General features: G+C 46.0%; 1 pseudogene across 1 annotated transcript in view; it reads right to left on the bottom strand.

Moving 5' to 3' along the window:
• The window catches only part of LOC146809165 (IgGFc-binding protein-like), a 234,856-nt pseudogene that overhangs the window by 101,592 nt on the left and 117,972 nt on the right, over nt 1-15,292 (bottom strand). The window contains exon 4 of the transcript XR_014966070.1: nt 9,748-10,094. The product of XR_014966070.1 is annotated as an IgGFc-binding protein-like (transcript). The remainder of the gene's footprint in view (nt 1-9,747; nt 10,095-15,292) is intronic.

Raw genomic sequence — 15,292 nt, 5'->3', positions numbered from 1 at the left:
AAAGTTTCAATTCTGTTGAGGATTTGAAGGCAAGAATTATCCCACCCGTGGAGTAATAATCTGGGAAACCCTCCCAGTGGCCAGTAAGTAAAGATTTGGATTCTCTAACTATATTCTTGTTCAGTGTTGATGACTCAGCAGAGTTTGGTTATGCATATCCTGGGTACTGTGTAGACTTGCTGGTAGTGAACGAAATGTTATCCAACTACTGGATGGCAAATGTCTTGTCTATAAACTGATCATGTCAAGTAGTCAGTCAACTCTACCTTAGGAGGATAGATACCTTAAAATGGAAAACCTTCTTTTTAAAGTTCTTTACTTCTGGAGGAAAGAAAACTCCAGAGATATCCTTTTCAAGAAGTGCACCTAAGGGTGAAAACTCTGTCCACTATTTATTAGGAAGAGTCTATCATGGGAAACCTTCAAAAGGAGATGAAATATATGTTGCTGGACTGTTAATTACTCTTGTGACTTGTGTTTGATTAGATTTGAGACTATCTTTAGACTGTTTTTACTGGCATGTGATTGTCTTTCAGAATACCCTAAGCAATAGAAAATCATTTCCACACAGGAGGTTTTTGATGTTTTCAAGCCTTGGCTTAGTGCCACACTACAACAAATATAACTTTATTCTTGAAGACTTGAAGAAGTATATGCAGCAAATCAATTTTAATCTTGAAAGCAATGGTAAAATAGACTTTTCATATTTCGGTTGTTACAGCCAACATGTTAAATGCTTCCTCAAGGCAGAACAGCCAAAATATCCATATTTCCTAATTAGTGTCCAGTGCCTACCTAGTGTTAGACCCTAAGCCAAAACAGGGACTGGAGAGTGAAGAAATATGCCTGTTTTGCTATAAGGGTCCATTGTATTCCAACATTGGCCCTTTTATTTATTTATTTATTCAATGTTTTCTCTAGCGCTAATAAGAAACAGAGTTTGGGTTTTAGAGTGCTTTACATTTCAACCACCTTCAGCATCAGCAGATATCAAATACTTTCATGTCAATAACATGTCTATGTATTCCACTAACATTGGTATATGCTTATCCATACATAAAACAAATACAGTGAAGAATAATAGAAATCCTTTGATGACAGTCAAGTATGTTGTGTCATAATTACATTTTAAAATAAGACCACTCCTAAGGCCTTAGATATCCAAACTGGTTATAGTAATGGCTAGGCTAATCAAATATATCTGTGGATTGATCGAGGTACATGTCTATAGACAACAGCAGTGTTGGTGGACGAAGGGTCTAACTGTATCCACCTAAGCTGAGGAAAGTCATTCGAGCTCAATCCATGACAGTAGCTTGATTCTGTGTTTCGCTGGGTTGACAGCACAATTCCATGGAGCCTTAGTAGTCCAGTTGTTCGTTATGGGAGAAATGTACCCATCAGAAAGAACTTAGTCTCCTTTTTGAATCGTGGCGCATAGGTGATTTTTCTGATATTCGGTGGGACGAATTCCAAATCCTTGGTGCAGCTCCTGTGAACGCTCTATCATAAGTTCTTTTCTTTTGGAAGAATGCTGGTTTCAGTAGAAAATCCTTGGATCCCCTCGAGGGTCTACTGCCTCCGGACAGCGTAATTTTATGGGCCAGGTAATGAGGGGTCTTCTGGTGTATTGCCTTGTGTGTAATACATGCAATTTTTTGCCCTATTCTTGCCTCGTATGGTAGCCAGTTGAACGCTTTCAGACGTGGAGTGATGTGGTCGTATTTTTTTGTTCCGTTATAAGTCTAGTTGCTGCATTGAGACAAGCTTTTAGGGGAGCTGTTAAGATCTTAGGAAGTCCTGCACATCCATATTCAATTCTTGACATGACCAGCACCTGGACTGCATTTAAAGATCACCAGGATCGATGAATGGCTTCATTGATAATGTGACCCTGTGCGCCCTCTGATGATCCCATTACACCAACCTAATTTGGACATATATTTTACAAAAGCACCTGCATCTCACTGAATAATTAATAAAGAGACAAATTGATTTGGTATTGCTAGATCCAAAAGCTAAATGGGGAGGGGAATGGTACGCTATCCTCATAATAATGTTTGTCCCTCCCATTGATTTAGTCAAATCCCCCCGACTATCCTACACCCACAGACTGGAGACGCCCTGTGTCCTCCACCTGGCCTACGCCGCACGCAGCTGAAGTCACTCTTGTAAGGATCCCAGGAAGCCGGTGGGGGTAGGTAGCAAGGTCAATTAGGAGGCAGACAGCAAAAGGGGTTTGGCAGCCACTTAGGAAGTTCACACACAGGATGCAGAGCAGACACCGCCCAAGGGAAAAAGATGGTCACAACCAAGGGGTACCCAAGGCCTTCTGGCACCAGCCCAATTCTGCGAAACATAGGGGGCTTCACACAGTCTCTTGAGCCACTTCCAATAGTTCTCTGAGGCATTCCTGCAGCCCAGTCAATCACTCTCACCACCCTGGCCCAAGCCGGGCAACACTACCTGGCAACACCGTGTCGTCGGGGAGGGCCAGGCGAGAAGAGGGCAGTTAGTCCACTGCACTGAGGGCCAAGTAAAGGAACAGTAGATGAATGGGGAACGAAGCAGGGGGGCCCTCTTGGAAGGAGAAAACATCTAGTCTGGGACAGGTTGATCAGAGTTGCACCCAGGCAATCAAGGCAGAGTGGTGGTTGCACAATGATATGGGTTGTGCCAGACTGTTCCTGTCACAAAGAACGGAGATTTCAAAATCCGTGCCTCCTTGGAAATGAGGCAGCACGTCAGGTGCACATCGATTTTGGCGGCACCAGACTGCTCTGGCCACACACATGATTGAAGAGCAGCAAATTCCTTACCTCCATGGAAATCAGGCATAACGTCTGGTGCACGTTGATATTGGTCGTACCACACACACACAGGTGCAAGTTCAGCAGTGCCTCTTGAGGTAGAATGAAGCACTACTATGGTTACTCCCCCACCTTTAAAGGTCACAACCTGTGAATCGGGCACCACAGGCAATGAGCATGCAGTCGGTGTGTTGCACGAGAGAGATGAGGCTCGATTGATGAAGCATACTACGCTGGGTCCTGCAACTGCTGAATACGCTCACCTTCAACTAGACGCTTATAAGTACCAAGGTCCCCACATGCACATTCAGCACCCTAATGCGGTGCAACTGATACTCAGCAGGTCAATAGGTTACACTCTGCCGATCCTGTAGCCCAAAGCCTCTCTCTGCCCTCCAAATCACCCCGACTATCCTACACCCACAGACTGGAGACGCCCTGTGTCCTCCACCTGGCCTAGACCGCACGCAGCTGAAGTCACTCTTGTAAGGATCCCAGGAAGCCGATGGGGGTAGGTAGCAAGGTCAATTAGGAGGCAGACAGCAAAAGGGATTTGGCAGCCACTTAGGAAGTTCACACACAGGATGCAGAGCAGACACCGCCCAAGGGAAATAGATGGTCACAACCAAGGGGTACCCAAGGCCTTCTGGCACCAGCCCAATTCTGCGAAACATAGGGGGCTTCACACAGTCTCTTGAGCCACTTCCAATAGTTCTCTGAGGCATTCCTGCAGCCGAGTCAATCACTCTCACCACCCTGGCCCTAGCCGGGCAACACTACCTGGCAACACCGTGTCGTCGGGGAGGGCCGGGCGAGAAGAGGGCAGTTAGTCCACTGCACTGAAAGCCAAGTAAAGGAACAGTAGATGAATGGGGAATGAAGCAGGGGGGCACTCTTGGAAGGAGAAAACATCTAGTCTGGGACAGGTTGATCTGAGTTGCACCCAGGCAATCAAGGCAGAATGGTGGTTGCACAATGATATGGGTTGCGCCAGACTGTTCCTGTCACAAAGAACAAAGAGTTTCAAAATCTGTGCCTCCTTGGAAATGAGGCAGCACGTCAGGTGCACATTGAGTGTGGCCACACACATGATTGAAGAGCAGCAAATTCCTTACCTCCATGGAAATCAGGCATAACGTCTGGTGCACATTGATATTGGTCGTACCACACACACACAGGTGCAAGTTCAGCAGTGCCTCTTGAGGTAGAATGAAGCACTACTATGGTTACGCCCCCACCTTTAAGGGTCATAACCTGTGAATCGGACACCACAGGCAATGAGCATGCAGTCGGTGTGTTGCACGAGAGAGATGAGGCTCGATTGATGAAGCAGACTACGCTGGGTCCCGCAACTGCTGAATGCGCTCACCTCCAACTAGATGCTTATAAGTGCCAAGGTGCCCACAAAGCGGTGGCCACATGCCTTAGATGCGGGCCTGACTTTAGGGGCTCCGCACAAGGTGATCCGGTCTCCGGTCTCCAGGCAATCCAGCAGATGATGTGGGCACTTAAGAGGGCAGTGTGCTTCATGTGTCACAAGTAAATGGTGTAGGTCCCTCTTAGGAGAACTTTGATGTCCTGATACCTCTGAAACAACAGGGGGCAAACTGGAAAAGCCTTTGCAGAGCATACTTTAGGGTGCCACACAGCAGCAGGAAGTTGGCCCAGGCCATCCACTATTCGGGAAGGGTACGCGGTCCTTTTCAATGGCAGAGTCCTCTGGCAATGTGCACCATGCAGTTCCAGGTTCTCCGGTCGCACATCCCCACCAGCGTATCTCACCACTTGCTGCAGGATGGCACCAGTAGTTATACTGGAGTGTGTCTTTGAAGTTGGGGGTGGTTCAAGATGTCTCCCCTAAATTTCTTTACTCTTCAGTCCTGTCATGAGGCTGTGGACTGCAGATCTTAATCTTTAGTGGGGCCACAATCTGGCTCTGGAGTTCAAGTATCAACACCTCCTCCTGCAATCTCTTCAGCCAGGCTCGCGGATGGCAGTGGTCGGTCGCCCCAATTGAGTGCCCGGTGTTTTATAGCTGTCGTGGGGAATGCCCAGATCTGCTCCCCCAACCTTCAGTGTGGACTGGAGCCAAGCACCAAGGCACATAAAGAGTTTTAGAGGATAGAAATTCACATTTTCTAGTCGTGGCATTTCTATGGGAATTATGACAAAGTCACCTTGATCACCGGCAAAGGGTTGCTGCTTCAAATCAAATGATAGGACTAAACTGGTTTGCCTCCTTCCTACATAACCACACACAAAGGATCAAAGTTAACCATTGCCTTGCTTCTAGTACCCCTGTCAAGATCTGAGTGCCTCAATGATTCGCGCTCTCGCCCACTCTCTTCAATCTTTTTATGAAACCACTTACTGTCATTCTGAACCTTGCTAACATTCAGTACCACATTTATGTGGATGACACACAACTTTACGTGAAGATCTCATCTCAAGAGGACGTAAAAACACTAAATGCTGCACTTGCACAAACCCAACAATGGTTAGCCCAGAACCATCTTCTGTTAAATACTCTGAAAACTGAATTTCTTCTGATTGCCCTCCCAATCACTCACACCTACCCTGGACTGGCTCCAACAAACCACTGCTCTTAACTGAACCCCTCATGTGGTAGACTCTGCTAAATCCTTAGGCATCACCTTGGACAAACACTTAAACATGCAAGTGCACATCAGTGCAGCCATTAGGGGAGCCAACTTTCAACGTAATACCCTGAAAATAATCAAGCCTTTCCTCCCCCCTAAAGACATCAGGCGGGCGGTTCAATCCCTGGTGATCTCTAGTCTGAAATATGGTATGGTGACCCTTGCTGGACTTCCCAAAGCTAGCTTGGCCCCGTTCAGAGCCACCCTGAACGCATTGGCCAGACTCATCACGGGTTCTCATCTCCCCCAACCTTATGCAACTAAATTGGCTATCTTTCGAAGCCAGGATCCGCTTCAAGATAGCCTGCTTGACACATAAAGCTTTACATTACAACACCCCGCTCTACCTGTCAAATAAGCTTGAACTTTCGGTATCAGGTCAGAACCTAAGAAGTATGTCTACCCTACTCTTGAAACTGCCCAGATTCAAAAAGAAAAGATCCTGCAATCGTGCTTTCACCGGTCTTGCTCTGAGAATCTGTAAGGCCCTGCCTCCCGAGATTGGATCCAATCCATCAACTGCATCATTCAAGAAACTTGTCAAATGGCTATTCTTGAACGAACTTTTACTGCATTTTCTAACAGCATCGACTTGTTCTCATGCACTTGCTCTGTCATAATGTTGACTCTTATTGTACTGCGTTGGCGCGGTTTATTGTATGCTTGTCTATTTAATTGTTATTGTGCTCGAGGGCACTTCTGCTACTGCTCTAGTCGAGCTCACCCATCCAACCCTTGACCGGATCTGTTTACACCCCCTTGGTTTTAACCACTCCCACTGTCTCATTGTGTTTTGGTTACCCATGTTTTCGCCAAATCTGTGCAGCGCTCTGATACCCGTTTGGGTCTTGTTCGCGCTTTATAAAACATTTCAAATAAATAAAATAAAAATAAACATCATGAGCCTGCTCCACTGCAATCCACTATTGCAGCCTTAAGTAATATCAACCATGTCCCCATGTTAGCTTATTGGAAGAGAAAACTTCAGTGGTAGCAAAAACACACGAGTATTCTTCACTACCAGTGCAGGGGACACAAATATTTCACTGCTCGGACTTTCATCTACCACTCGCTTCACCCCTTAGGAAGTACACTCAGGGTACTCGGTTGGAAGTGAAAGGTCCCCTTAGGATGGCTAGTGACTCACACAGACCAGTCCAAGTAAATGCGCAATTGCGAGTGTCAGCCTGCAATAGTAGGCTGGACATGTATTTAAGAGCACCATCAGTGCAAAGCGCATACCAACCTGCAGTGGCAGGCTGGACATTAACTAAAGAGCACGAATGGTGCAAAGCCCCTACCAGTCTGCAATGGCAGGCAGGACATGTATTCAAGAGCACCATTGGTGCAGCGCGCACACCAGCCTGCAATAGCAGGCTGGACACATTCAAGAGCACCATTGGTGCAAAGTACATACCGGCTTGCGATGGCAGGCTGGATATGTATGTAGATCACCCTTGGTGCAAGCGCGCCCATCAACCTGCAACCTCAGACTGGACCCAGGTCTTAAAGAGGAATAGGTGCACATGTGCACCTACCAGCCATGGCAGACCTGACTGATGCTCAGGTAAGCCACACGTCCCTAAGGTGTGCGTGCACACTTTTCCACTGCACTTACAGTGGGTAGGTGCCACCAGGTCCTAACAAGAGAATGGGCGGCACTTATGAAGTGTCCCATAGGGAGGACCGACCCCCGAAGTAAAGAAAACCCACATGGGTTTCCTACCCAGGCAGTGCACATGCCAATCTACCTACCTGGACACTCACCTACACTAGTTTGGTGGTAGTGAATGGGGGTGGCTATGGAGCGAGACCTGCCAACCTGATGGCTCCATTTCAACATTTCAATGGAGTTATGATAATATCAATCCAGAGCCTCCTTGGCCTGGAAACAAGGTGGCGGGGGTTGCATCCCCCTTTAAGCATGCTAGCCCACAATCGTCCACTAGAAGGAATGAACCCAACAGAGTGATGCTGAGGCAATGGGTAGAATCAAGTTTCCTTTATGTTGCTCTCCTTTGAGGTCCAAAGACAATAATGTATTTGGCTGATCTTACTAGAGCATTCTAAATCGTTGCGCTATAATGGGTGACAACTATTTTATTGCTTTCACAACAATTGAGCTATTTTTTTGATTGTACATCATGCATTCACATCACAATACTGTCTTTTGCTGATCTTATGTCCTGTATTCTCATAACATTAATGTCTGCTAAACTATAATTATTATTCCTCACTGATGCCTTGTGAATATGTGAATAAAAGGATACGCCCTTGGTTACACCACATTAATTGCAGTTATCCATTGTCTTGGAAGTCATTTTAGTGGGAGAGGGCAGCGATTTGCATGTTGTGAGTGCACTATGACCAGGTGCCTCCTGCCAACAGCAGTGGGAAGCCCTTAGTCGCTCCACAGGCAGGAGCCAAGGCAGAGTCCCTCGTCTGTTTCGCCATGAGGAGCAACGCCCGTGACGTCATCTGGGGAGTGCCCTGGACAGCATTATATAAGGCATCTGAAGGCAAAGGATCTGCCTCTTTTTCTCTCCACCGCGCACCAGCCAACATACTACATCAAACACCCACCCACTCACTTCTAGACGAAGGAGGAATTGGTGGAATTTCTTGCAGCAGAAAAAGTAGTATACCCAATATTTGGACTGATTTGCTCAACTTTCACCTTGAAGGGGTGTAGATTTGTGCATGCACTTGGCAGGCTAGAGGTGGAAATGACCTGCTGGTGATCCTCGACCTTTCTGCTCTACCATGAGATGCCTGGAGTTGAACACATTTTTTTTTTTTTTACCTTTTGACAAGTACTCTGTCAGGGACGGAGGGCTATGTGGTGCCCTGGTGTATGTGGAACTGGGTGTATGCCCATACCTCTGAGTGATGGAGGGGAAGTTGCCACTAAGTTATGCCCCCGGATGCCTTTGGTTGAGGACATGAACGATAGATATCGATTAATGGCCTTCTGACACTTTTGCATTCTGAAATGTCTTTGTCTGATCTTACAAGTGCATTTTGAAGTTTTGCGTTGTAAAGGGTGGAGACAACTGTTTTATAGCTTACACAGACTTTGAACTGTTTTTTTGATCTTGTGTCATGTATTCTCACAACAATAATGTCTTTGGCTGATCTTACGTCCTGTATTCTCATTATAATAATGTCTGCTTAACTATAGTTATCATTCCTCACTGATTGCATGTGACTATGCGAATGAAAGGCTGCACCCTTAGCATTAACCACAGGTGTCTATCTTCTTCGGAGTCGTTTCAGTGGGCGGTGGGCAGCGATTTGCACGGTATGAGCGCACTATGGGGCATACTTACAAGGGGATTGCGCCACTGCAACAACACTTTTTAAAATTTTACGGTGGTGCAATGATCCACACTTAATGTACAAAATGGAGTTAAGCCACAAAAAGTGCCTTTGTAAATATGGTACCCTTCCACACAGGTATCTGTCTGAAAGGGGCATGCAATGAGTGTTGCTGTGGGCGCTCCTACGCACCGGCCATTGCTTCTTGACGCTACCCCAGATTTACATGGATGTGTAAATAAGAGGCAGTGCCAAAAACTAACACCTTGCATTAGCAAGTGTTAGAATGGCGCAGCGAGGAGAAATACTTGTTTATGAGCAGGAAGGGAGACCTTCCTGCACATAAACAATGAATAATGGGGATTTGTTACATTCTATGTTTGCCGCATTCTGTAGCACACATCTAAAGAACAAGCTGCCATTAATGATTGAAGGTGTCCTTTCCCACATACAAACAATCATTAAATAATGACGATTTGCTACTTCTATTGCGCTGCAGAAGGCAGCACACATAGAAGTGACAAATTACCATTATTCATTGTTTATGCGCAGGAAGGGAGACCTTCCAGCACATAAACAATCGTTCCCTGCAACGCAGGCTTGCTTGCACTATGGCGCTAGGGTGTCTGCGTTGGCCCTGGGCAGCCATTTTTTAGGGCCAGCGCTAGGGAAAACACGGGGGTGCGCCATATTGTTGTAAACACGGCGCATCCCTGCGTTTTGAAAATGATGAAGCGTGGCACTGCAGAATTTGTTGCATCTTTGCACTCCATCATTTCCTTGTAAATATGCTAATATGTGTTTTCAACAGTGCCTCCCCAGTGTTGTCAACAGTGCCTTCTTTTGCTGTCGCAAGCTATTCACTGTTAAAATTTCTACTCACTGAAATGATTGAATATTACTGTAGAGCACTTTAGAAAACTCATGAATAAGTAAAAAATCAGATTCAGTATCCTTACCCTGACTTGACCATGTTCAAATCTGACAAGGGAGATGGTGTAGTTGTAGACTTCGATTGTTACAAAGCTGCCGTATGATACTTTGGTGCTGCCTCGGTTCTCATTCTTCGCCTCAATGTTGAATACTGGCAGGGTGTTGTCCTCATCACAGGTCTTGGCAATGGTGTAGGTGCAGGTGCCATGGAAGTCGTAGTTGTGGCCATCGAATGTGTGGTGATGTGGGTCTCCCCACCCCCAGCATACAGAGTTTGACTGTGGGACACACACTGGGCTGCCCCTGATGATCTTGCATGTCTCCTTCTTTCGGCAGGACACTAAGCTGCAGGAGGACTTGGCTTTTGTGGATACTAATGAAAAAGGGACAAACAGGATGTGAACGATGAGCAGTATAACCACAAGTCTAATTGGTAAACAGCAAATGATGCAATAATAATAAATAAATAAAACAAATTTCATTGCTCGCACTGAAACGCATTTGGAGTTTCAGCTCGCGCAATGAAATTTGTTTTATTTATTTATTTATTTACATTACTCCAGTTGGCTATGAGCCAGAGTTTACTAGCCCCCACCCTGCCCCTCCCCCGCCCCACCGCCCGAGGCACTCCCTCCACAAGCCCCTTCTGATATTGAGGGTTGCTTCCCTACTATCATGACCTTGGTTACGTTAGCGTTCAGTTTGAGACAACTTGAACTCATCCATTGGGCGAGGTTTACCATGCAAGATTTAAAACTAGCTGCTGACTCACCCTCAACCTGGGCAAAAGAGATAATCAGTTGTGTATCGTCAGCGTACGATACCATGGAATCATTGTGTTTAACTATGACGTCTGCCAGGGGTCTCATATAAATGTTAAATAGCGTTGTGCTCAAAGTGGAACTCTGCTGCACCCCCTGATGTAGGGGAAATTCTCCGGTGGCATGGGGGTATTTACTACCTGGAAAGACCGCCCTTGTAGGAAGGAGGCTAACCATTTAAGGGCCAAGGAGCAGATGCCACAGCTCCGTAGCTGATGTAGTAAAAAACTATAGGAGAAGGTGTCAAATGTTGCACTTATACAGCATGATTAAGGCATTAGTCTGGCCTTTATCTGTCAAGGCTCTGAGTGACTCTGAGGCCAGCAGCAATGCTTACTCAGGGCTGTGTTGATCCCAAAAGCCAGATTGAGATATGTGCAGCAGAATGTTGACTTCGAAGAAATGTGTTAATTGGCTATTGACATGTTGTTCTGCAACTTTGGCAAAAAATGGAAGGGAAATGGGTCTAAAGTTTTCCGGTAAGGCTGGGTCTAGGGAAGGTTCTTTTAAGAAGCGGTCTAGCTATTGCTTGTTTCCAACATTTGGGCAGCGTGCCCGACGTTCAAAGAGATATTGAGAAGGTTGCTTAGACCAGGTAGAATGGATTCCACCACTGATTTCAAGATCCCATGGGGTGCAGGATCCTTGCCTGATTTGATCCTGATAATCAAGGCTCGTAGTTCCTCCCAGGAGACCTGGGTGAAATTTGACAGGCCCCCTGTTGTGTCTAGCTCTTCCCCCCGGGCTTACTGGCTACCGAACTTCCTGTCGGCTCATGGAAAGTATTGATAGATATCCGCCTCCTTGTCGTGAAAGAATTGGGCGATGGTATTACAACTCTCTAGGGTGGGGGTGGCCTGTGGGGCGACCTGATCTAGCGATGTCAAAGATTTAACAATCAAGAATAATTCTCTAGCTGAGTTTTGGGCAGAATCGCGTTTGTTGGTATGATAAAATTCTCCTGGTAGTGCGGTTGTTTTTATGATATATTTTCAGAGCACCATGATAGTCTAGTTACTGGTGACAGTCTTAGCTTTACGCCAAATGCACTCAAGCTGTTTGCAAGATGTTTTTAGGGAGAGGAGCTCTGCATTGAACCATTCCACCGAGGGTTTGATTCTGCATGTTGTACAGTCTTTAAGCAGGGCCACCCTATCAAGAGCACCGGTGATCCAACTTTCCAGTAGATGGTTAGCTGATTCACAGTCCTTCCCCAACACAAGATTTTCGGTCTGTAAGGCTTACGTTAAAGCCTCCATAGAGACCTTGGCCAATTTAGCATTCTTATAGGTACCACAGATCTTAATAATTGTAAGGGGATCACAAAATGATCATACCACCGGATGGGGTTAGGTATTCCAATGGACAGAGCTTGTCAGTTGGCAAACACTGGATCTAATAGGTGGCCTAAGATATGCAGTAGGCTGTTAACCCTCTGTGATAATTGGCAAATATCCATGTAATTAATAAGAGAAGTTACCAGACAACAATTGGCATCCTCGAAGTGAATGTTAAGGACACCTAGGACAACAAAGTTGTTGTATCTTAGGGCACAAGAGAAAAGACAATCTTCTAATGAGGGCACAAAGATAGATGCAGGACCTGGACGTTGATAAATAAGAAAAACAGCCATTGAGCTAGTAGTGGAGAAGGCTAGAGTAAATAGGGAGGCTTCACACTCCTTCAGCTCTGTGTCTGTAAGCGTACATTTAATGTACTGTTAGAAAATGATCACAATTCCTCCAGCCCTATGAGGGAAGGAATCCTTTCTAACTACTGCATAGCCCACCGGGATGGCACTGAGGATGTCCGGGCTAGAGCCAGGTTTCGATTAGAAACAGCGCATCTGGACTCGAGTATCCGAGTAAATCAAAGAGACCAACAGTTCAGAGCGATGCACTCAATTTTCAGCGGCCACGGTATGGGTGACGGGCTAACTGACCGGGCGACTAACTGCTTACGGCATGTGAAGGATTCCTGGTGCTCCCTCTGGGGATGTTAAGCATGCCTCGGCAGTCGTTGCCAGACTGAGGATTTCTGTGGATGAGTAGCAAATGGCTGGGGGTCCCATTTGGGTAGGGGTCCAGGTACCCTCACCTGTGTACAGATGTACAGACAGCAGGAATTAAGAAACTGTAACTGCTGAATTTCACAGTTTTTTACTAGTGAAATCTAAGCCTAACTATGATGTCCCTGTAAACTTTGTTTTTTTCAGCGAAATTCTAAGGTTTTTTAAAGAATGTTAACTAGCTATAGCGTCTCTGTAACCATGATCTTTTTCAATGAATTTGGATGTATTTCCTAACTATAACGTCCCTGTAATCTTTATTTTTTCAGTGATTTCCACAGTTTCTTTAATGTTATTTGCTACCTGTAATCTTTAAAAATGAGCGCAAGGGTGTGAGTGAGTGTCTCAGTGAGTGTGTGAGTGGGTGTGTAAGTGTCTGAGTGGTTCTTTGAGTGTCTGCATAGGTGTCTCACTTGGTGTGTGATTGGGTGCATGAGTGTCTGAGTGGGTGCATGGGAGTCTGAGTAAGAGTCTTCAAAACAGGTGTGGCCGTGGTCTTCGCATACTACTATAACTGTAGTTCAGATTTCGTTCTAGTACTAAATTGAAATGCTACATGAGGAAGTGCATTGCATGGTAGCTGTGGTACTAGTACTGGCCAGTAAGGATACTATGGTCCTATGTTAGTACTTGTACCGTAAGAAGCCAGAGTAAGAGCGCTGCAGTCTAGATTTGGATCTAAAAGTGGGTCACTGATGCTTGGGTTTGTGTCCAGTACTGGACAATGACAGTAGTTCTGATTATATTCGGTTCCAACACTGCTGTCTCAAAAGTACTGTACATTTATATCAAATTCCGGAAGAACAAATGCACTACAGCGCACTGTACTTGGAGAACATTGGCACTGCAGAGTATGTTAATCCAGGTTTGCTTCCAGTACTAGTAAAGCATTAATGGAACCGTACGGAGTACTGCAATCTATGTGTAGGTGCCGTACTGGACCAGCAGGAGTCCTGCAGTTTACTAAGGCTGAACAGTAACAACAAGAGTACTGAAGTTATGGATAGGTTCTAGTACTGTGACAGCAAGAGTAATACAGTCCATGTTTATTTCAAGAACTGAAACAGCATATGTGCCGCTCCAGTTAGAGAACAGTATGAAGCGTTGCAGTCCATGTGTAATTCCAGTACTGGGCCAGCAGGAGTCCTGTTGTTTACAAAATCTGGCTCAATAACTGCATAGGTATTGCATTCATGAGTAGGCCCCAGTGCTGTAACAGCTGGAAAGGCTTAGCGGCAGTAATAGTAGAACAATGGTACTGTAGGCCACGTTCCTGGCAGTACTAGAATAGCAGTGATAGTACAGTACAGGTCCAGCTCCAGCAATGAAAGAGCAGGACTAATTCTTCTGATAAGGGTTGGATCCAGTACTGGAAGAAGGTTACTGCAGCCCAGGTGCAGTTCCAGTGTGGGCACAACAGTACAGCTGGCTAGGGTTGATGGCAGACCCGAAACTGCAAGAATACTGCAAAATAGTACAGAATTGCTCCCAATACAGCAAAATTACTTCCAATTTAGCTCCAGCCGCAGGCGATTAGGTGTAATGCATGACAAGGAGCGTTCCAACACTGTAGTTGTCAAAAACACTGTAGTTGTCAAAAGTACTGTATATTTATATGAAATTCCAGAAGAGCGAATGCACTGCAGGGGTATAGCAATCCAGGTTTGCTTCCGGTACTAGAACAGCATCTACAGATCAGTACAGGGTACTGCAATCCAGGTGAGGTTCCAATACTGGAAAAGAAGCAGCCCTGCTGCTTTCAGAGGCTGGCTCAGTAACAGCAAGGGTACTGCAATTCTGAATAGGTTCCAGTGATGTTACAGCAAGGGGACAGCTGGAAAGGCCTGACGACAGTACTAGCAGAATAATGGTACTATAGGCCACGTTCCTGCTAGTACTTGAATAGCAGTGATACTACAGTACAGGTCCAGCTCCAGCAATGGAAGAGCAGAACTAATCTTCTGATAAGGGTTGGATCCAGTACTGGAAGAACGTTACTGCAGCCCAGGCGTTAATCCAGTGTGGGCGCAACAGTACAGCTGGGTAGATTTGATGGCAGTACCGAAAATGCAAGAATACTGCGAAATAGAACATAATTGCTCCTAATGCAGCAAAAGTACTTAGGGGCAGATTTACAAGAAAGTGACGCATCTGTACAGATGCGTCACTTTCCCTGCGCCACCCTTAGAAACCCTTGCACCACCATAGATGCGCTGTATTTACAATACGGCGCACTATGGCGCAAGGATTGACATCTGTTGGCGGAAAAGTCACGCATTGCTGGAGTTGTGTCGCAAGCAATGCGTGTTGAGGCCTATTCCCACTACACTGCGTCACTACTTACTCCTGCTTGAAGCAGGCGGAAGGTTTTGACACAGTGGCGTCCTAAAAGTGGCGCAGTGAAATCTTGTAGATTTCACTGCGTCACTTTTACGAGGCCTTCCTGCGTGGGAACGCCCACCATGCATACATTATACCTGACGCAGGTATAATGTGACGCAGGGCTTTACAACGTGACGCATCTCCCTAGATGCGTCACATTGTAAATAGGGCGCATTGTTTGCGGCGCTGTTGTGTCAAAAAAGTGACGCAACTGCAGGGCAAAAGTCACGCAAGGGGCTTGTAAATCTGCCTCTTAGTTCTTATTGAGCTCCAGACCCAGGCGATTAGGTGGAATGCACT

The sequence above is a fragment of the Triturus cristatus genome, chromosome 7, assembly GCF_964204655.1.
Source record: "Triturus cristatus chromosome 7, aTriCri1.1, whole genome shotgun sequence".
In the NCBI taxonomy this organism is placed as follows: domain Eukaryota; kingdom Metazoa; phylum Chordata; class Amphibia; order Caudata; family Salamandridae; genus Triturus; species Triturus cristatus.
Note: the sequence above shows the minus strand (reverse complement) of the source record. Positions and strands in the feature narration are given on the sequence as shown.